Source organism: Pseudorca crassidens, chromosome 6, assembly GCF_039906515.1.
Source record: "Pseudorca crassidens isolate mPseCra1 chromosome 6, mPseCra1.hap1, whole genome shotgun sequence".
Taxonomy (NCBI): domain Eukaryota; kingdom Metazoa; phylum Chordata; class Mammalia; order Artiodactyla; family Delphinidae; genus Pseudorca; species Pseudorca crassidens.
In genome coordinates this window covers 102,894,415-102,919,063 of record NC_090301.1, presented here as the reverse complement: position 1 = coordinate 102,919,063, position 24,649 = coordinate 102,894,415, and positions in this window count along the sequence as shown.

Sequence of the window (24,649 nt, the reverse complement as noted above, 5' to 3'; positions counted from 1 at the left end):
AGAACATCGTTTACAGTACAAGTTCAACATCGCAAAAAGCGAAAAATGGATAAAGAAGCTGTGGTATTTACTTACAAAGCAATATCACTCAGCAATGAAATCTATGTCATCAGGCCCTTAGCAGCACAATGAGTGGATTCAGGTATGATGATTCTAACTGAAATAAGTCACACAGAAAAAGAAACATCATAAGATATCAGTAATACATGGAATGTAAACTTGGCTACACAGGAACTGAATTACAGAACAGAACAGGGTCTCAAATTTAGAAAACCAACTTATGCTTGCTTAAGGGGAAAGGTGAGTTGGGGTGCTGCATAAAACTAGAGATTGAAATGAGCACAGATAAAGTTCCTTAAGCCAAATATGGAATAGACAAGAGCTACTCCTTGCTCAACGAAATGGACTCAACACCCCATATTAAACGCCTAAGAATGTACCTGACTAGTAAGTAACATAAAACCTATGGATTGCTATGTCTCCAAAAGAGAATCAAGCGTGTGTACAGGGGCATAAACGCAGCAGTGATAGGATTGGAGAGGTTCGGTGAGCAAATGAAGACCCTTTGAAGTCATATTGCATGGTACCCGTTCCACGGGTTTCAACTACCCAGGTTTAAGGTATTCTTCCTTCAGCTAAAACATACATGTGGAACCTAGAGTATGATCAACCATGTGATCGGGAGATGTGTTCAAATATGTCTCAGTTTTCGTACCCTGGTACTCGGGTGCAACATTCTAGACGCTTTACTAACACTCTCCCCACTTGGAGAGTCAGTCCCTTTAACCTCCTGTTTGGCCCAGTTTGCAATTTCTGCGGAAGATGAACAGGAATAGCGAGAACCAATGAGAGACTAGCTGGAGGTGTCTGGAGGGGCAAATTTAACTCTCATTTCCCACCAGGAAGAGGAATTAACCAAAGGCTCAGCGTGCCGTGCCGGAACCAGATTAGGGCCTGAAGCCATGCTGCGGTGTTGCGGCCAGCTCACAAGAAAGCGAGTTGAAGAAAGTAGCTCAGGGGCACTGTAATGCACAAACCTGCAGAGTTATAAATGACAGCTATCGTCCAAAAATATACTGAAGTAAGGCTGCCAAGAGGACTTGAAAGCGGGACAGAATTGCAGGAAACCGATTTCAGGAGGTAGACTGGAATTGCATTGAAAGCATAGGAAAAGAGGCAGAACGTCCACAATGATGCACTTGGCCAAAAAGGGCGTATGCATTTTTTCTTGAATATATTCAGGAAAAAACGCATACGCACTTGTTGGCCAACCAAGCAAACTTGCAAAGGAAATCTGCACTACAATGAAGTCTCACTTCCCCCCTGTTAAAAGGGCCATCTGAAAAAAGTGTAAAATCCAGAAAGGCAGGACAGGTCATGGAGAACTGGGAACCTTGTTATGCTGATGGGCGGGATGTAAATTGCCAAGAGACAATCGGGAGAAGTGTATGGTGTTTCCTGAAACATCTAAAAAACAAAGCAACAGAGCCTAGGGCACTTCCACTTATGGTCCTATAGCTTAGGGAAATTAAAATAAAAAAGACACAGCCACCCCAAATTTTGGGACGCCTCTGTTTACAAGAACCTCGTTTACCGTACAAGTTCAGTATCACAGAAAGTGAAAAATGGATAAAGAACTTGTGGTACTTACGTACAATGCAGTATCACTCAGCAATGAAATCTATGTCATCAGGCTCGTAGCAGCATAATGAGTGGATTCAGGTACGATGATTCTAACTGAAATAAGTCACACAGAAAAAGAAACATCATAAGATATCACTAATACACGGAATGTAAACTTGGCTACACAGGAACTGAATTCCAAAACAGAACAGGGTCTCAAATATAGAAAACCAACTTATGCTTGCTTAAGAGGAAAGGTGAGTCGGGGTGCTGCATAAAACCAGAGATTGAAATGAGCACAGATAAAGTTCCTTAAGCCAAATATGGAATAGACAAGAGCTACTCCTTGCTCAACGAAATGGACTCAACACCCCATATTAAACGCCTAAGAATGTACCTGACTAGTAAGTATCTTAAAACCTATGGATTGCTATGTCTCCAAAAGAGAATCAATCGTATGTACAGGGGCATAAACGCAGCAGTGATAGGATTGGAGAGGTTCGGTGAGCAAATGAAGACCCTTTGAAGTCATATTGCATGGTACCCATTCCACGGGTCTCAACTCTCCAGGTTTAAGGTATTCTTCCTTGAGCTAAATCATGCATGTAGAACCCAGAGTATGATCAACTCTGTGAAAGGGAGACGTGTTCAAATATGTCTCAGTTTTCCTCCCCTGGTACTCGGGTGCAACATTCCAGACGCTTTACTAACACTCTCCCCACTTGGAGAGTCAGTGCCTTTAACCTCCTGTTTGGCCCAGTTTGCAATTTCTGCGGAAGATGAACAGGAATAGGGAGAACCAATGAGAGACTAGCTGGAGGTGTCTGGACGGGCAAATTTAACTCTCATTTCCCACCAGGAAGAGGAAATAACCAAAGGCTCAGCGTGCCGTGCCGGAACCAGATTGGGGACTGAAGCCATCCTGCGGTGTTGCGTCCAGGTCACAAGAAAGCGAGTTGAAGAAAGTAGCTAAGGGACACTGTAATTCACAAACCTGCAGAGTTATAAATGACAGCGATCGTCCAAAAATATACTGAAGTAAGGCTGCCAAGAGGACTTGAAAGCGGGGCAGAATTGCAGGAAACCGATTTCAGGAGGTAGACTGGAATTGCATTGAAAGCATAGGAAAAGAGGCAGAACGTCCACAATGATGCACTTGGCCAAAAAGGGCGTATGCGTTTTTTCCTGAATATATTCAGGAAAAAACGCATACGCCCATTTTGGCCAACCAAGCAAGCTTGCAAAGGAAATCTGCACTACAATGAAGTCTCACTTCCTTCCGGTCAAAAGGGCCATCTGAAAAAAGTGTAAAATCCAGAAAGGCAGGACAGGCCATGGAGAACTGGGAGCCTTGTTATGCTGATGGGCGGGATGTAAATTGCCAACAGACACTCGGGAGAAGTGTATGGTGTTTCCTGAAACATCTAAAAAACAAAGCAACAGAGCCTAGGGCACTTCCACTTATGGTCCTATAGCTTAGGGAAATTAAAATCAAAAAGACACAGCCACCCCAAAGTTTGGGATGGCTGTGTTTACAAGAACATCGTTTACAGTACAAGTTCAACATCGCAGAAAGCGAAAAATGGATAAAGAAGCTGTGGTATTTACTTACAAAGCAATATCACTCAGCAATGAAATCTATGTCATCAGGCCCATAGCAGCACAATGAGTGGATTCAGGTATGATGATTCTAACTGAAATAAGTCACACAGAAATAGAAACATCATAAGATATCAGTAATACACGGAATGTAAACTTGGCTACACAGGAACAGAATTACAGAACAGAACAGGGTCTCAAATTTAGAAAACCAACTTATGCTTGCTTAAGGGGAAAGGTGAGTTGGGGTGCTGCATAAAACTAGAGATTGAAATGAGCACAGATAAAGTTCCTTAAGCCAAATATGGAATAGACAAGAGCTACTCCTTGCTCAACGAAATGGACTCAACACCCCATATTAAACGCCTAAGAATGTACCTGACTAGTAAGTAACTTAAAACTTATGGATTGCTATGTCTCCAAAAGAGAATCAAGCGTGTGTACAGGGGCATAAACGCAGCAGTGATAGGATTGGAGAGGTTCGGTGAGCAAATGAAGACCCTTTGAAGTCATATTGCATGGTACCCATTCCACGGGTTTCAACTACCCAGGTTTAAGGTATTCTTCCTTCAGCTAAAACATGCATGTGGAACCTAGAGTATGATCAACCATGTGATCGGGAGACGTGTTCAAATATGTCTCAGTTTTCGTACCCTGGTACTCGGGTGCAACATTCCAGACGCTTTACTAACACTCTCCCGACTTGGAGAGTCAGTCCCTTTAACCTCCTGTTTGGCCCAGTTTGCAATTTCTGCGGAAGATGAACAGGAATAGCGAGAACCAATGAGAGACTAGCTGGAGGTGTCTGGAGGGGCAAATTTAACTCTCATTTCCCACCAGGAAGAGGAATTAACCAAAGGCTCAGCATGCCGTGCCGGAACGAGATTAGGGCCTGAAGCCATGCTGCGGTGTTGCGGCCAGCTCACAAGAAAGCGAGTTGAAGAAAGTAGCTCAGGGGCACTGTAGTGCACAAACCTGCAGAGTTATAAATGACAGCTATCGTCCAAAAATATACTGAAGTAAGGCTGCCAAGAGGACTTGAAAGCAGGACAGAATTGCAGGAAACCGATTTCAGGAGGTAGACTGGAATTGCATTGAAAGCATAGGAAAAGAGGCAGAACGTCCACAATGATGCACTTGGCCAAAAAGGGCGTATGCATTTTTTCTTGAATATATTCAGGAAAAAACACATACGCACTTGTTGGCCAACCAAGCAAACTTGCAAAGGAAATCTGCACTACAATGAAGTCTCACTTCCCCCCTGTTAAAAGGGCCATCTGAAAAAAGTGTAAAATCCAGAAAGGCAGGAAAGGTCATGGAGAACTGGGAGCCTTGTTATGCTGATGGGCGGGATGTAAATTGCCAAGAGACACTCGGGAGAAGTGTATGGTGTTTCCTGAAACATCTAAAAAACAAAGCAACAGAGCCTAGGGCACTTCCACTTATGGTCCTATAGCTTAGGGAAATTAAAATCAAAAAGACACAGCCACCCCAAAGTTTGGGACGCCTCTGTTTACAAGAACCTCGTTTACCGTACAAGTTCAATATCACAGAAAGTGAAAAATGGATAAAGAACTTGTGGTACTTACGTACAATGCAGTATCACTCAGCAATGAAATCTATGTCATCAGGCCCTTAGCAGCACAATGAGTGGATTCAGGTACGATGATTCTAACTGAAATAAGTCACACAGAAAAAGAAACATCATAAGATATCACTAATACACGGAATGTAAACTTGTCTACACAGGAACTCAAATACAGAACAGAACAGGGTCTCAAATTTAGAAAACCAACTTATGCTTTCTTAAGGGGAAAGGTTAGTTGGGGTGCTGCATAAAACCAGAGATTGAAATGAGCACAGATAAAGTTCCTTAAGCCAAATATGGAATAGACAAGAGCTACTCCTTGCTCAACGAAATGGACTCAACACCCCATATTAAACGCCTAAGAATGTACCTGACTAGTAAGTATCTTAAAACCTATGGATTGCTATGTCTCCAAAAGAGAATCAAGCGTGTGTACCGGGGCATAAACGCAGCAGTGATAGGATTGGAGAGGTTCGGTGAGCAAATGAAGACCCTTTGAAGTCATATTGCATGGTACCCATTCCACGGGTTTCAACTACCCAGGTTTAAGGTATTCTTCCTTCAGCTAAAATATGCATGTGGAACCAAGAGTATGATCAACCGTGTGAACGGGAGACGTGTTCAAATATGTCTCAGTTTTCCTCCCCTGGTACTCGGGTGCCACATTCCAGACGCTTTACTAACACTCTCCCCAATTGGAGAGTCAGCGCCTTTAACCTCCTGTTTGGCCCAGTTTGCAATTTCTGCGGAAGATTAACAGGAATATCGAGAACCAATGACAGACTAGCTGGAGGTGTCTGGACGCACAAATTTAACTCTGATTTCCCACCAGGAAGAGGAAATAACCAAAGGCTCAGCGTGCCGTGCCGGAACCAGATTAGGGCCTGAAGCCATCCTGCGGTGTTGCGGCCAGCTCACAAGAAAGCGAGTTGAAGAAAGGAGCTCAGGGGCACTGTAATTCACAAACCTGCAGAGTTATAAATGACAGCTATCGTCCAAAAATATACTGAAGTAAGGCAGCCAAGAGGACTTGAATGCGGGGCAGAATTGCAGGAAACCGATTTCAGGAGGTAGACTGGAATTGCATTGAAAGCATAGGAAAAGAGGCAGAACGTCCACAATGACGCACTTGGCCAAAAAGTGCGTATGCGTTTTTTCCTGAATATATTCAGGAAAAAACGCATACGCCCTTTTTGGACAACCAAGCAAGCTTGCAAAGGAAATCTGCACTACAATGAAGTCTCACTTCCCCCCGCTCAAAAGGGCCATCTGAAAAAAGTGTAAAATCCAGAAAGGCAGGACAGGCCATGGAGAACTGGGAGCCTTGTTATGCTGATGGGCGGGATGTAAATTGCCAACAGACACTGGGGAGAAGTGTATGGTGTTTCCTGAAACATCTAAAAAACAAAGCAACAGAGCCTAGGGCACTTCCACTTATGGTCCTATAGCTTAGGGAAATTAAAATCAAAAAGACACAGCCACCCCAAAGTTTGGGACGCCTCTGTTTACAAGAACCTCGTTTACCGTACAAGTTCAGTATCACAGAAAGTGAAAAATGGATAAAGAACTTGTGGTACTTACGTACAATGCAGTATCACTCAGCAATGAAATCTATGTCATCAGGCCCGTAGAAGCATAATGAGTGGATTCAGGTACGATGATTCTAACTGAAATAAGTCACACAGAAAAAGAAACATCATAAGATATCACTAATACACGGAATTTAAACTTGGCTACACAGGAACTGAATTCCAAAACAGAACAGGGCCTCAAATGTAGAAAACCAACTTATGTTTGCTTAAGAGAAAAGGTGAGTTGGGGTGCTGCATAAAACCAGAGATTGAAATGAGCACAGATAAAGTTCCTTAAGCCAAATATGGAATAGACAAGAGCTACTCCTTGCTCAACGAAATGGACTCAACACCCCATATTAAACGCCTAATTATGTACCTGACTAGTAAGTATCTTAAAACCTATGGATTGCTATGTCTCCGAAAGAGAATCAAGCGTGTGTACAGGGGCATAAACGCAGCAGTGATAGGATTGGAGAGGTTCGGTGAGCAAATGAAGACCCTTTGAAGTCATATTGCATGGTACCCATTCCACGGGTTTCAACTACCCAGGTTTAAGGTATTCTTCCTTCAGCTAAAACATGCATGTGGAACCTAGAGTATGATCAACCATGTGATCGGGAGACGCGTTCAAATATGTCTCAGTTTTCGTACCTTGGTACTCGGGTGCAACATTCCAGACGCTTTACTAACACTCTCCCCACTTAGAGAGTCAGCGCCTTTAACCTCCTGTTTGGCCCAGTTTGCAATTTCTGCGGAAGATGAACAGGAATAGGGAGAACCAATGAGAGACTAGCTGGAGGTGTCTGGACGGGCAAATTTAACTATCATTTCCCACCAGGAAGAGGAATTAACCAAAGGCTCAGCGTGCCGTGCCGGAACCAGATTAGGGCCTGAAGACATCCTGCGGTGTTGCGGCAAGGTCACAAGAAAGCGAGTTGAAGAAAGGAGCTCAGGGGCACTGTAATGCACAAACCTGCAGAGTTATAAATGACAGCTATCGTCCAAAAATATACTGAAGTAAGGCTGCCAAGAGGACTTGAAAGCGGGGCAGAATTGCAGGAAACCGATTTCAGGAGGTAGACTGGAATTGCATTGAAAGCATAGGAAAAGAGGCAGAGCGTCCACAATGATGCACTTGGCCAAAAAGGGCGTATGCGTTTTTTCCTGAATATATTCAGGAAAAAACGCATACGCCCTTTTTGGCCAACCAAGCAAGCTTGCAAAGGAAATCTGCACTACAATGAAGTCTCACTTCCCCCCGCTCAAAAGGGCCATCTGAAAAAAGTGTAAAATCCAGAAAGGGAGGACAGGCCATGGAGAACTGGGAGCCTTGTTATGCTGATGGGCGGGATGTAAATTGCCAACAGACACTCGGGAGAAGTGTATGGTGTTTCCTGAAACATCTAAGAAACAAAGCAACAGAGCCTAGGGCACTTCCACTTATGGTCCTATAGCTTAGGGAAATTAAAATCAAAAAGACACAGCCACCCCAAAGTTTGGGACGCCTCTGTTTACAAGAACCTCGTTTACCGTACAAGTTCAATATCACAGAAAGTGAAAAATGGATAAAGAACTTTTGGTACTCACGTACAATGCAGTATCACTCAGCAATGAAATCTATGTCATCAGGCCCGTAGCAGCATAATGAGTGGATTCAGGTACGATGATTCTAACTGAAATAAGTCACACAGAAAAAGAAACATCATAAGATATCACTAATACACGGAATGTAAACTTGGCTACACAGGAACTGAATTACAGAACAGAACATGGTCTGAAATTTAGAAAACCAACTTATGCTTGCTTAAGGGGAAAGGTGAGTTGGGGTGCTGCATAAAACCAGAGATTGAAATGAGCACAGATAAAGTTCCTTAAGCCAAATATGGAATAGACAAGAGCTACTCCTTGCTCAACGAAATGGACTCAACACCCCATACTAAACGCCTAAGAATGTACCTGACTAGTAAGTATCTTAAAACCTATGGATTGCTATGTCTCCAAAAGAGAATCAAGCGTGTGTACAGGGGCATAAACGCAGCAGTGATAGGATTGGAGAGGTTCGGTGAGCAAATGAAGACCCTTTGAAGTCATATTGCATGGTACCCATTCCACGGGTCTCAACTCTCCAGGTTTAAAGTATTCTTCCTTCAGCTAAAACATGCATGTGGAACCCAGGGTATGATCAACCGTGTGAACGGGAGACGTGTTCAAATATGTCTCAGTTTTCCTCCCCTGGTACTCGGGTGCAACATTCCAGACGCTTTACTAACACTCTCCCGACTTGGAGAGTCAGTCCCTTTAACCTCCTGTTTGGCCCAGTTTGCAATTACTGCGGAAGATGAACAGGAATAGCGAGAACCAATGAGAGACTAGCTGGAGGTGTCTGGACGGGCAAATTTAACTCTCATTTCCCACCAGGAAGAGGAATTAAACAAAGGCTCAGCGTGCCGTGCCGGAACCAGATTAGGGCCTGAAGCCATCCTGCGGTGTTGCGGCCAGCTCACAAGAAAGCGAGTTGAAGAAAGGAGCTCAGGGGCACTGTAATTCACAAACCTGCAGAGTTATAAATGACAGCTATCGTCCAAAAATATACTGAAGTAAGGCTGCCAAGAGGACTTGAAAGCGGGGCAGAATTGCAGGAAACCGATTTCAGGAGGTAGACTGGAATTGCATTGAAAGCATAGGAAAAGAGGCAGATCGTCCACAATGATGCACTTGGACAAAAAGTGTGTATGCGTTGTTTCCTGAATATATTCAGGAAAAAACGCATACACCCTTTTTGGCCAACCAAGCAAATTTGCAAAGGAAATCTGCAATACAATGAAGTCTCACTTCCCCCAGGTCAAAAGGGCCATCTGAAAAAAGTGTAAAATCCAGAAAGGCAGGAGAGGCCATGGAGAACTGGGAGCCTTGTTATGCTGATGGGCGGGATGTAAATTACCAACAGACACTCGGGACAAGTGTATGGTGTTTCCTGAAACATCTAAAAAACAAAGCAACAGAGCCTAGGGCACTTCCACTTATGGTCCTATAGCTTAGGGAAATTAAAATCAAAAAGACACAGCCACCCCAAAGTTTCGGACGCCTCTGTTTACAAGAACCTCGTTTACCGTACAAGTTCAACATCGCAGAAAGTGAAAAATGGATAAAGAAGTTGTGGTATTTACTTACAAAGCAATATCACTCAGCAATGAAATCTATGTCATCAGGCCCTTAGCAGCACAATGAGTGGATTCAGGTACGATGATTCTAACTGAAATAAGTCACACAGAAAAAGAAACATCATAAGATATCAGTAATACACGGAATGTAAACTTGGCTACACAGGAACTGATTTACAGAACAGAACAGGGTCTCAAATTTAGAAAACCAACTTATGCTTGCTTAAGGGGAAAGGTGAGTTGGGGTGCTGCATAAAACCAGAGATTGAAATGAACACAGATAAAGTTCCTTAAGCCAAATATGGAAGAGACAAGAGCTACTCCTTGCTCAACGAAATGGACTCAACACCGCATATTAAACGCCTAAGAATGTACCTGACTAGTAAGTATCTTAAAACCTATGGATTGCTATGTCTCCAAAAGAGAATCAAGCATGTGTACAGGGGCATAAACGCAGCAGTGATAGGATTAGAGAGGTTCGGTGAGCAAATGAAAACCCATTGAAGGCATATTGCATGGTACCCATTCCATGGTTTTCAACTATCCAGGTTTAAGGTATTCTTCCGTCAGCTAAAACATGCATGTGGAACCCAGAGTATGATCAACCGTGTGAACGGGAGACATGTTCAAGTGTCTCAGTTTTCCTCCCCTGGTACTCGGGTGCAACATTCCAGACGCTTTACTAACACTCTCCCCACTTGGAGAGTCAGCGCCTTTAACCTCCTGTTTGGCCCAGTTTGCAATTTCTGCGGAAGATGAACAGGAATAGGGAGAACCAATGAGAGACTAGCTGGAGGTGTCTGGACGGGCAAATTTAACTCTCATTTCCCACCAGGAAGAGGAAATAACCAAAGGCTCAGCGTGCCGTGCCGGAACCAGATTAGGGCCTGAAGCCATCCTGCGGTGCTGCGGCCAGCTCAAAAGAAAGCGAGTTGAAGAAAGGAGCTCAGGGGCACTGTAATTCACAAACCTGCAGAGTTATAAATGACAGCTATCGTCCAAAAATATACTGAAGTAAGGCTGCCAAGAGGACTTGAAAGCGGGGCAGAATTGCAGGAAACCGATTTCAGGAGGTAGACTGGAATTGCATTGAAAGCATAGGAAAAGAGGCAGAACGTCCACAATGATGCACTTGGCCAAAAAGGGCGTATGCGTTTTTTCCTGAATATATTCAGGAAAAAACGCATACGCCCTTTTTGGCCAACCAAGCAAGCTTGCAAAGGAAATCTGCACTACAATGAAGTCTCACTTCCCCCCGGTCAAAAGGGCCATCTGAAAAAAGTGTAAAATCCAGAAAGGCAGGACAGGCCATGGAGAACTGGGAACCTTGTTATGCTGATGGGTAGGATGTAAATTGCCAACAGCCACTTGGGAGAAGTGTGTGGTGTTTCCTGAAACATCTAAAAAACAAAGCAACAGAGCCTAGGGCACTTCCACTTATGGTCCTATAGCTTAGGGAAATTAAAATCAAAAAGACACAGCCACCCCAAAGTTTGGGACGCCTCTGTTTACAAGAACCTCGTTTACCGTACAAGTTCAATATTGCAGAAAGTGAAAAATGGATAAAGAAGTTGTGGTACTTACGTACAATGCAATATCACTCAGCAATGAAATCTATGTCATCAGGCCCATAGCAGCATAATGAGTGGATTCAGGTATGATGATTCTAACTGAAATAAGTCACACAGAAAATGAAACATCATGAGATATCACTAATACACGGAATGTAAACTTGGCTACACAGAAACTGAATTACAAAATAGAACAGGGACTCAAATTTAGAAAACCATCTTATGCTTGCTTAAGGGGAAAGGTGAGTTGGGGTGCTGCATAAAAGCAGAGTTTTAAATTAGCACAGATACTGTTCCATAAGCCAAATATGGAATAGACAAGACCTACCCCTTGCTCAACGTAATGGATTCAGCAATGAGGTATCACCTCACACCTGGTAGAATAGGCATCATAGAAAATCTACAAACAAAAAATGCTGGAAAGGGTGTGGAGAAAAGGAACCCTCTTCCACTATTGTTGGGAATATAAATTGATACAGTCATTATGGAGAACAATATGGAATTTCTTAAGAAACTAACAATAGAATTACCATATGATACAGCAATCCCAGTACTGGACATATACCCAGACAAATCCATAAATCAAAAAGAGACATTCACCGCAATGTTCATTGCATCACTATTTACAATATCGAGGTAATGGAAGCAACCTAAATGCCCACAGACAGACGAATGCATAAAGCTGTGGTACATATATAAAATGGAATATTACTAAGCCATGAAAAGGAATGAAATTGGGTCATTTGTAGAGACGTCGATGGATCCAGAGACTGTCATACAGAGTGAAGTAAGTCAGAAAGAGAAAAACAAATCTTGTATATTCATGCATATATGTGGAACCTAGAAAAACTGTACAGATTAACCATTTTGCAAGGCATAAATAGAGCAACAGATGTAGACAACAAACGTATGGACAACAAGGGGGGAAAGCTGTTGGGGGGGTGGTGGTGGGAGGAGTTGAGAGACTGGGATTGGCATGTATACATTTATATGTATAAAATAGATAACCAATAAGAACCTGCTGTATAAAAATATAAAATAAAATTCAAAATTAAAAAGAAATAAAATTTAAAAAATAAAACAGAAAAAACAATTATTCCCTGCACATACATGTATTTATATGAATAATTTATTTCCATGCTTATATCTGTAAATACAAAAAAGAGGAATAAAATCTACCTTGAACCAAAAACGAAAAAGAGAAAAAAAACACAGAACCCACCAGTTACACAGAAGAAAACCGTATCAGGGCACTTGCTCCAGTTGTAAACAATTCTGAAGTTGGTCAGTGGTGGGGAATCGTCTCCCATTCAGCCAGCAGCCCCCACGCAACAAGCGTCCTCATTGCAAAGCTGGGGCACCGTGCCAGGGCATCTGTGAGTAAACATGAGCTGAGCCCCAGGCCAGTTGCTGCTGAACTATTCCCACCCGTCCCAGGTAAAACACCTGAATATATACAAGGACTTGAAAGCCTAGAGGAAGGGCCATGGAGCCACACGAGTGACAGCATGCCGGCCGACTTGGTGCCTGCAGGCCAGCCAGGATGGTCCTGGCCCTGGGTGCTCTTCTGGAAGATTTCCATTTCCCTGCCTGAGATACCCGTCCTGTCCCTGCCCCCACTGCTTTTTTCCTTCCTCGCCTCTGCCCAGGGAGAAATTCCAGCAGCAGGTATGGGTGACACATCCTCTTCTTTAGCAGGTGGCAGCCTGGCAACTGCTGCAGAAAGTCCAGCAGAGCCCCACTCACACTGGGCCACCCACAAAGCCGTGGCCTCTCCCTCCCTCCCACCAGCCCAGCCCCGAGACTGCTGACAGGGCAGAGAAAATGGCGTCAGGCACGGCTGCAGGGGCTCTTGCTGCCTGGAGTGGTATTTATATTGATCTCAACCCAGGCACACCTGGGGAGGGCTGGCCGGCACGGTAAGTCTGCCCAGGTCAGCCAATCATCACCCCTCAGGGGCTCACAGTTGCAGAAAATGGAACTTGCTGAAGCGGCTAGGTCCAAGGAACAGGTGTGGGCTCCCGAGAGTCAGGATAGACAAGGGGCTGCAGCTTTGGCTTGTTTTCTAATCATTTTATCTGGCCCATGAGTGGGAGACAACTTCAAGAAAACCCTCTCCTAATGAGAGGAACCCAGGAGTCAGGGAGAGGAGGGGTGGGTGGTGGTTGGAGACAGAGGCCTGGTGCCCCGGGTGCAGTGGAAGTCTCTGGAAGACCAGGTGGAGGGAGGCCGCACGGAGTGATGCCCAGGGTCACAGACCTGTCACAGCTGCTGTTTGTTAGTTCAAGTCCTGCTCTGAGGTGCTCTGTGTCAGCTCTGAGCGACAGGTGAGCTGGGGGTGCTCTGCAATGAGGGCTATGTGCACGGTTCCTGTGTGCCCAGCCCTGCCACAGTATCTGCAAGGGTAGCTCTGTATCCTGGGAGGGGCCTGACCACGAGAGCCCCGTGGGCTGGGGTGGGGGTGGGGTACCTGCCCAGGTGAGCTCCATATTCTGGGATTGGTCTGACCACGAGAGTCCCATGGGCTGCTGGGGACCTGGTAAAGGATGTCAGGACAGTCAGTGAAGCCACCGAGGATATACCTCCAGTTGCTCCTAATTCCTACACCCTGCTGGTCATTCTACCAACCACCAGGACATGGTATTCTGTATTAGTCTTCAATGATGCCTTCTTTTGTATTCCATTAGTCCCAGAGTCACAAGAAATTTTGGCTTGTGAGTGGCAGGACTCAACATACAACTAAAACAATACTTCCGGGCCGTTCGGCCCCAAGGGTGCAAAAATTCCCACACCATCTTTGGGGAAAGCTTAGCTAAAGACCTAAAAGTTCTACCTCTGGAAAAGGAAACCCTCCTTCAATATGCAGGCGACATTCTGATCGCTAGCCCTACTAAGGAGGCCTCTGAACTACCAAGCCAATAAAGGATAGAAGTTGTCCAAGAAAAAGCTCAAATATCACAGACTGCAGTGACCTGCCTGGGCTTCATTCTCACAGAAGGTCGGAGAAGCCCATCCCAGGAAAGGGAAGAAACCATTTTCAGCCTTACCCCTTTCTAAAACTAGAAGACAGCTTAGGGGTTCCTGGGGAGGCCAGGGTTTGCTGCTTCTGGATCCCTAACTACAGTCTACTAGCTGGGCCTCTATATGAAACACTGAAAGGAAAAGATGATGATCCTTTTGAATAGAATCCAGAAGTGGCCTTTCAAGAATGGAAAGAGCAGTCAATTCAGACCCTTGCCCTGGAACTCCCTAATTTAGCTAAACCCTTTGACCTTTACATTCCCGGTGAAAGGTGAATCGCCATTGGAGAATTAGTGCAAAAACTGGGACCACTTGAAATGGAACAATGCAAGAATGCCATCCAGGTAGGATAAACTACGGTCACTAAGGGGCTTGGCCCACTGCCACATCTGGCCAAGATACTGGCGGTATCTAAAAACCTGGAAATCAGCAGCCCAAAAGGCCACCTCCCTCCTAAGGGAAAAGGACCCCACGTGGTGATCCTAACCACCAACCATGCCCTGAAGTTGCAGGGTTCGCTCCGTGGGCACACCAACCTCGAGTGAGGAGGCCCTCCAACTCCAACATCCAGAGAGATAACCGGGGGCAACAGGGCACCATGACGACTCGTGTGAACATCACTTGACCTGGAGTTTCTCTCATAAAACAACAAGAGTGTGTCCCAAAAGAGTAGACTACTGCTTGCAGGACTTACTGCACCCAGAGGGGAGCTAATAATCTTGGCGGGGGAACAGTATACCACACTGTCACCATAGAAAAGCCTACAGACACCATGATGATGGTGGCCAATAAGACCGGCTGGACTCCTGTTTACTTCAAAAGGCTGTTGACTCAGTGGCCATCATGGTCCTTGATCACCACTGACCCTGGATTGTCTGGGAGTTGAGCGGGCAGGGCTCTGACACCTGGTGCTGTTTGTACGTTAATTCAGGGGCCTAATTGAAGAAAGCGCAGACTACTGGTCAGAACATCTAGGCTGGCAGAAACGGTCAGCCTAAGGTGGCCAAACAAATGTGGGGCGGGGTGAAACCGGCCCCCACAGCGTCTCTGCACATCTCTTTCCTGGACCCTTAAAGGTCATTAGAATCTATAACACTTCCAATGCTGGTGCTCAGGTGGACGAGCAGGGAGGCAGGGGTCCTGGGGACAATCAACGTCACCGGGAGGCTGCTGGGGAGAAGCTCTGACCCTCGCCCCAGGGTATGAGGGCTCCCAACTCAGCACTCAGCAGTTACAGAAGAAGGGTCTGCACCCTCAGCACTCCAAGAATGAGGAACGGGACAAAAAGCAGAGGAGGGGTTTGTCCCCAGCAAAGCCCATTAAAAATCCCTGGGAGATAAAAATAGAATCTGGGCAATAAAGTCAAGTCTAACCTTTTTTATCCTTTGTGCTTTGTCTAATTTCACGTGCTCCTAGGGTCCCGCATGCAGAGGTTCCACACCCGGCACTTCAGACCAGATTTCCTAGTGCAGAATGGCTGGGTCGACACCTCAGCTCCTGGGGCCCAGTGCAGACTCCACGATATAGAGCCTGAGCTACAGCCAACCCGGCCCTCGAGAGCTCCGCCCCCTCCTTCCCTCCCACTGACTCTGACAGGTCTCTACACAGCAGCCCAGCCCACAGCCCACGGGGTAGTGCATGCTCTCACCTCTCCATTCTCTGATCAAAATATAAAGTTTCCTTTGCTTGTGAACCAAACTCAGTCTCGATCTGTTGGCCCCAATGACACTGGGCAGGGGGACACTTGTTGGGGTCCACTCTGGAGGATCAGTAACAGAAATTGAGACTATTGTAACCTCAATGAACAGATGTGTGAGCCAAACTGTAGTTAACATAGAACAGTGTATAAGGCTCGGGTAAAATAAGATGTTTTTAACACTTCCATTTGATATTTCCATTACTTTTTATAAGCAAGTTCAGTGAAAAGGTTTGTCTTATTTGTCAGGTCAATATTAGAGAAACGAAGTGATTTCTTTCCAAGGATGTACATCTAATAATCTTGGTTAAACCTTCAATCTTGTTTTAAATGCTTTTCCATTGAAAATGATACCTCTCTTTCAGCTCCCCCATTTCTGAGAAGTATAAAATCTTATAATTTATTATTACCAAAGGGGAAAGGTGGGAGGAGGGATAAATTAACAGTTTGGAATTAACACATACACACTGCTATGTATAAAATAGATCATCAACAAGGAACTACTGTATAGCACAGGGAACTACACTCAACATTTTGCAATAACCTATAAGGGGAAATAATCTGAAAAAGAATAGATATTTTTATTGACATCATCTATCAATGACAGTTAAAGTGTAGCCTAAGGGAAGCTGGTGGTGAGTGCTTCTGACCCTGAAGACTTCAATTATCTAAAGTTTGGACTCTGCCTACTTCCCAAGGCCCTTAATGAACATATGTGTAGCCGTAGCTTAAAAACTTCCCCAGTTTGGGTTTCGGGGAGACACTGATTTTGAAAAAGCCCTGGTGTTCTCCTTACATGAATGGGACTCTTCCTACTGCTAAAACATGTCTGTCACACCCAGAGGATGGTATACCGTCTGATCGGGAAGAGTTTGGAAAAGGCATCTCATCTCCTCATCTCCTGGTGCTCGGGTTCACCCCTCCAGCGTCTTTACTAACAGTCTCCCCACTTGGAGATGTCAGCACTGTCAACATCCTGTTGCGTACAGTTTGGAATTTGTCCAGAGGATGAAGCGGAAGGATGAGGAACAATGAGAGACAAGTCCTAGGTGTTCAGACAGGCACATGTCACTCTAATTTCCAATCAGGAAGACGAATTGACCAAAGGCTAGGGTTGCCCATGGAAACAGTATAGGGCTTGAGGAAATCCCGCTGCTTTGTGGCCAGTTCCCATAAACACAAGATGAACAATGGAACTCAGGGGCAGTAAAATTCACAAAACTGCAGAGTTGAAAATATCCATCACTGAAAAATGTCTTGAGGAAAGTCAAAGAAAAGGACTTGTAAGCAAGGGAGAATGGCAGGAAAGGGATTTGAGGAGGTAGAAAGGACTCGCCATTAAGCACAAGAAAAGGAGCTGAACATTGCAGTTGGCCAAAAAGGGTGTATGCGTTTTTTTCTGTATATATTCAAGAAAAGGGCATACACTTTTTTAGCCAACCAAACAGGTGGGCACTGGAAGTCAATACTACAAAAGATATCACTTCACATCAGTCAGAAGAGCCATCCTCATAAAGCGTAAACAACAGAAATGCAGGACAGGGCAACGAGAAGAGGGAGCCCTGTGAGACTTATAGTGGAAATGTATATTGCCAACGGCCATTCTGGAGAAGTGTATTGTGTTTACTAAAGCATCTAAAAAATGAGCTACAGAGCATAGGGCACTTGCACTCATGGGCGTATATCTTGGGAAAAACAAAAATCGAGAGGACACAGGCACCCCAATGTTTACCCCCTCTCTGTTTAAAAGATCCTCGACTAGGATATAACTTAAATGTCTCTGGAGGGAAAAAATGGATAGAGATGTGGTACTTAGGTAGAGTGGAATATTATTCAGCCTGGAAATCAATGAAATATGGCCAGTTGTAACAACTCCCGAGGAGTTACGTATGATCATTCTAAGTGACAGAATTCAAAAAGAAAAAGACACATATCATAAGCTATCACTTAAAGGTGGAATCCAAAATGGCTACACATGAAATAAATTACAAAACAAAAACATAGTCAAATATGTAGAAAACACGCATAAGGCTGCTAAACGGGAAAGGTGGGGAGGGGTGAGGCATCATCCAGGAGGTTGAAATTAGCAAAGATACCATTCCAAATACCAAACTGATAATCAACAAGGCCTACACGGTAGCTAAAAGAACTGCACTCAGCACACTCAAGTCACCGGAAAAGAATATATACGACTGGTAAGAATCTGAAAAAGAATTTATTGATGTGTCTCTGTACGTGAATCAAGTGGATGTACAGCAGCAAGAAACAGAGCTTTGAAAATCAGCTGTAACCAATATAGTAATAAATTGAAAAAAATAAACGACAGAGAGACAGAGAAAACCTCTTACAAGTTTTCCTCAGGGACGGTGATGCAACATGGATTGAACACATCTAGACCCACAGCAGGATGAGACATAAGGCTGGAAACTGTTTGCGCTAAGAGAAATGTGAGGTTGGGTGAGGAAATGCACACCCTTTAAAGTAATACTACCTGGTACCCATTCAATGGGTCCCAAATCTGCAGGTTCAAGGGATCTTCCTACAGCTAAAACATGCATGGAAAACCCAGAGGACTGTACACCATGTGATCGGGAGATGTGTCTAAAATGCACCTCATTTATCCTCTCCTGGTGCTCCTGTTCACCATTCCAGCCATGCTACTTAGAATCTCCCCACTTGGAGAATCAGCACATTTAAACTTCTGTTTCACACATTTTGCAAATTGTGAGGAGGATGAACGGGAAGAGGGGGAACCAATGAGAGAATAGTTGTAGGGGTTTGGACGGGCACATATCACTCTAATTTCCCATTAAGAATAAGAATTAAAGAAAGGCTCAGCCTGCCTCGCCGGAGCCAAAATAGGGCCTGAAGCAATCCTGCGGGTTTGAGGCCAGCTCACAAAAGAGCAACTTAAAAAATGGAGCTCAGGGTCACTGCAATTCACAAACCTGCAGAGTTATAAATGAAAACTAACGTCCAAAAATATGTTGAGGTAAGGCAAAGAAGAGGATCTGAATGCAAGACAGAATTGCAAGAAACAGATTTCAAGAGATAGATTGGACTCGTCTTTAACGCACATGAAAAGCGGCAGAATTTCGACAATGATGCAGTTGGCCCAAAAGGGCGTATGCGTTTTTTCCTGATTATATCCAGGAAAAAAACGCATACGCACTTTATGGGCAACGAAGCAAGCAAGCAATGCAAATGTGCACAACAAAGAAGTCTCATTTCCCACCAGTCAAAAGGGCCATCCTAAAAAATTGTAAAAACCAGAAATGCAGGACAGGCCATGGAGAACAGGGAGCCTTTATACGCTGATGGGCAGTGTGTGAACTGCCGAGAGCCACTCTGGAGAAGTGTATGGTGGTTCCTAAATCATCTAAAAAACAGAGCTACAGAGCATAGGACACTTCCAATCATGGGAGTATATCTAGGGAAGTCTAAAATCAACAAGACACAAGCACACCACAGTTTAGGGCTACTCTGTTTACAAGAACCTCAACTTCAGTACACCTTAAATATCCCAGGAAAGAGAACAATGGATAAAGAAGATGTGGTACTTATGTACAATGGAATATCTCTTCACCATGAAATCAATGTAATAAGGCTAGTAGAAGGATAAAGAGTGGATTTAGGTCCGATAATACTACTTGAAATAAGTCAAACAGAAAAAGAAACATATCATAAGATATCACTTATAGAGGGAGGGTAAATATGGCTGCACAAGAAATGAATTACAGAACAGAACAGTGTCTCACATTTAGAAAACACACTTATGTCAGCTTAAGGGGAAAGGAGAGGTGGGGTGATGCATAAAACCAGAGTTTGAAATTAGCACAGATACCGTTCAATAAACCAAATAGGTATTAGACAAGATCTACACCTTGTTCAATGAACTGGCCTCAACACACCCTATACACTGCAGAGAAATATATCTGAGTAATAAGAATCTTAAAACCCATGTATTGATATATCTCCATAAGGGAATCAAGTGTGTGCAGAGCGGCACAAACACAGCAGTGAAAATGAGCTAAACCCCATTATAGAAATAAATTTTAAAAACAAAACGCTGAAACAATGAAAGAGAGAAAAATTCTTACAAAATTCGCTCAGGGGCTGTGATGCAACCTGGATTGACCACATATAAACCCACAGCTGGATAAGACATAAGGCTGGACACTTGGGGCTGAGAGGATTGGTGAGCTTTGGTGAGCAACTGCCGAAAGTTTAATGCAATACTTCATGCTACTCATTCCAAGGGTCCCAACACTCCAGGTTGAAGGGAATCTTCCTACAGCTAAACCATGCTTGGGAAACCCAGCGACTGGTATACCATATGATCGGGAAAGGTTTCTAAAACGCACCTCATTTTTCCTCTCCTGGGGCTCCGGATCGACATTCCAGCCACTTTACTAACAACATCCCCACATGGAGAGTCAATGCCTTTAAGTTCTGGTATTGCACAGTCTGCAGTTAGTGCGGAGGATGAATGGGAATAGGGGGAACCAGTGAGAAACTAGCTGTAGCAGTTTCAATGGGCACATGTCACTCTAATGTCACATCAGTAAGAAGAATTAACCAAAGGCACAGCAAGGTGCCCCAGAAGAAAAATAGGGCTTCAAGGAATCCTGTGGTTATGGGGCAAGACCACAAAAATAAGAGCTGAAAAATGGAGCTAAGGGCCACTGCAATTCAAAAACCTGCAGAGTTATAAAGGCCAACTATTTTCAAAAAATATATTGAGGTAAGGCTATGAAGAGGCATTGAAAGCAAGGCAGAATTGCAGGAAACCGATTTCAGTAGGTAGACTGGAATTGCATTGAAAACATATGAAGAGAGTCAGAACCTCGACAATGATGCACTTGGCCAAAAAGGGCGTATGCGTTTTTTCCTGAATATATTCAGGAAAAAACGCATACGCCCTTTTTGGCCAACCAAGTAAGCTTGCAAAGGAAATCTGCACTACAATGAACTCTCACTTCCACCGGGTCAAAAGGGCCATCTGAAAAAAGTGTAAAATCCATAAAGGCACCACAGGCCATGGAGAACTGGGAGCCTTCTTATGCTGATGGGCGGGATGTAAATTGCCAACAGCCACTCGGGAGAAGTGTATGGTGTTTCCTGAAACATCTAAAATACAAAGCAACAGAGCCTAGGGCACTTCCACTTATGGTCCTATAGCTTAGGGAAATTAAAATCAAAAAGACACAGCCACCCCAAAGTTTGGGATGCCTCTGTTTACAAGAACCTCGTTTACCGTACAAGTTCAATAGCGCAGAAAGTGAAAAATGGATAAAGAAGTTGTGGTACTTACGTACAATGCAATAACACTCAGCAATGAAATCTATGTCATCAGGCCCGTAGCACCATAATGAGTAGATTCAGGTATGATGATTCGAACTGAAATAAGTCACACAGAAAAGAAACATCATAAGGTATCACTAATACACAGAATGTGAACTTGGCTACACATGAACTGAATTACAAAACAGAACAGGGTCTCAAGTTTAGAAAACCAACTTATGCTTGCTTAAGGGGGAAGGTGAGTTGGGGTGCTGCATAAAACTAGAGTTTGAAATGAGCACAGATAAATTTCCTTAAGCCAAATATGGAATAGACAAGAGCTACTCCTTGCTCAACGAAATGGACTCAACACCCCATATTAAACGCCTAAGAATATACCTGACTAGTAAGAATCTTAAAACGTATGGATGGCTATGTCTGAAAGAGAATCAAGCGTGTGTACAGGGGCATAAACACAGCTGTGACAGGATTGGAGAGGTTCAGTGAGCAAATGAAGACTCTTTGAAGTCATATTGCATGGTACCCATTCCACGGGTCTCAACTCTCCAGGTTTAAGGTATTCTTCCTTCAGCTAAAATATGCATGTGGAACCCAGAGAATGATCAACCGTGTGATCGGGAGACGTGTTCAAATATGTCTCAGTTTTCGTCCCCTGGTACTCGGGTGCAACATTCCAGATGCTTTACTAACACTCTCCCGACTTGGAGAGTCAGTGCCTTTAAACTCCTGTTTGGCCCAGTTTGCAATTTCTGCGGAAGATGAATAGGAATAGGGAGAACCAATGACAGACTAGCTGGAGGTGTCTGGACGGGCAAATTTAACTGTCATTTCCCACCAGGAAGAGGAATTAACCAAAGGCTCAGCGTGCCATGCCGGAAACAGATTAGGGCCTGAAGCAATCCTGCGGTGTTGCGGCCAGCTCACAAGAAAGCGAGTTGAAGAAAGAAGCTCAGGGGCACTGTAATTCACAAACCTGCAGAGTTATAAATGACAGCTATCGTCCAAAAATATACTGAAGTAAGGCTGCCAAGAGGACTTGAAAGCGGGGCAGAATTGCAGGAAACCGATTTCAGGAGGTAGACTGGAATTGCATTGAAAGCATAGGAAAAGAGGCAGAACGTCCTCAATGATGCACTTGGCCAAAAAGGGCGTATGCGTTTTTTCCTGAATATATTCAGGAAAAAACGCATACGCCCTTTTTGGCCAACCAAGCAAACTTGCAAAGGAAATCTGCACTACAATGAAGTCTCACTTCCCCCCGGTCAAAAGGGCCATCTGAAAAAAGTGTAAAATCCAGAAAGGCAGGACAGGCCATGGAGAACTGGGAGCCTTGTTACGCTGATGGCCGGGATGTAAATTGCCAACAGACACTGGGGAGAAGTGTATGGTGTTTCCTGAAACATCTAAAAAACAAAGCAACAGAGCCTAGGGCACTTCCACTTATGGTCCTATAGCTTAGGGAAATTAAAATCAAAAAGACACAGCCACCCCAAAGTTTGGGACGCCTCTGTTTACAAGAACCTCGTTTACTGTACAAGTTCAGTATCACAGAAAGTGAAAAATGGATAAAGAACTTGTGGTACTTACGTACAATGCAGTATCACTCAGCAATGAAATCTATGTCATCAGGCCCGTAGAAGCATAATGAGTGGATTCAGGTACGATGATTCTAACTGAAATAAGTCACACAGAAAAAGAAACATCATAAGATATCACTAATACACGGAATTTAAACTTGGCTACACAGGAACTGAATTCCAAAACAGAACAGGGCCTCAAATTTAGAAAACCAACTTATGTTTGCTTAAGAGAAAAGGTGAGTTGGGGTGCTGCATAAAACCAGAGATTGAAATGAGCACAGATAAAGTTCCTTAAGCCAAATATGGAATAGACAAGAGCTACTCCTTGCTCAACGAAATGGACTCAACACCCCATATTAAACGCCTAATAATGTACCTGACTAGTAAGTATCTTAAAACCTATGGATTGCTATGTCTCCGAAAGAGAATCAAGCGTGTGTACAGGGGCATAAACGCAGCAGTGATAGGATTGGAGAGGTTCGGTGAGCAAATGAAGACCCTTTGAAGTCATATTGCATGGTACCCATTCCACGGGTTTCAACTACCCAGGTTTAAGGTATTCTTCCTTCAGCTAAAACATGCATGTGGAACCTAGAGTATGATCAACCATGTGATCGGGAGACGTGTTCAAATATGTCTCAGTTTTCGTACCCTGGTACTCGGGTGCAACATTCCAGACGCTTTACTAACACTCTCCCGACTTGGAGAGTCAGTCCCTTTAACCTCCTGTTTGGCCCAGTTTGTAATTTCTGCGGAAGATGAACAAGAATAGCGAGAACCAATGAGAGACTAGCTGGAGGTGTCTGGACGGGCAAATTTAACTCTCATTTCCCACCAGGAAGAGGAATTAACCAAAGGCTCAGCGTGCCGTGCCGGAACCAGATTAGGGCCTGAAGCCATCCTGCGGTGTTGCAGCCAGCTCACAAGAAAGCGAGTTGAAGAAAGGAGCTCAGGGGCACTGTAATTCACAAACCTGCAGAGTTATAAATGACAGCTATCGTCCAAAAATATACCGAAGTAAGGCTGCCAAGAGGACTTGAAAGCGGGGCAGAATTGCAGGAAACCGATTTCAGGAGGTAGACTGGAATTGCATTGAAAGCATAGGAAAAGAGGCAGAACGTCCTCAATGATGCACTTGGCCAAAAAGGGCGTATGCGTTTTTTCCTGAATATATTCAGGAAAAAACGCATACGCCCTTTTTGGCCAACCAAGCAAGCTTGCAAAGGAAATCTGCACTACAATGAAGTCTCACTTCCCCCCGGTCAAAAGGGCCATCTGAAAAAAGTGTAAAATCCAGAAAGGCAGGACAGGCCATGGAGAACTGGGAGCCTTGTTATGCTGATGGGCGGGATGTAAATTGCCAACAGACACTGGGGAGAAGTGTATGGTGTTTCCTGAAACATCTAAAAAACAAAGCAACAGAGCCTAGGGCACTTCCACTTATGGTCCTATAGCTTAGGGAAATTAAAATCAAAAAGACACAGCCACCCCAAAGTTTGGGACGCCTCTGTTTACAAGAACCTCGTTTACCGTACAAGTTCAGTATCACAGAAAGTGAAAAATGGATAAAGAACTTGTGGTACTTACGTACAATGCAGTATCACTCAGCAATGAAATCTATGTCATCAGGCCCGTAGAAGCATAATGAGTGGATTCAGGTACGATGATTCTAACTGAAATAAGTCACACAGAAAAAGAAACATCATAAGATATCACTAATACACGGAATTTAAACTTGGCTACACAGGAACTGAATTCCAAAACAGAACAGGGCCTCAAATTTAGAAAACCAACTTATGTTTGCTTAAGAGAAAAGGTGAGTTGGGGTGCTGCATAAAACCAGAGATTGAAATGAGCACAGATAAAGTTCCTTAAGCCAAATATGCAATAGACAAGAGCTACTCCTTGCTCAACGAAATGGACTCAACACCC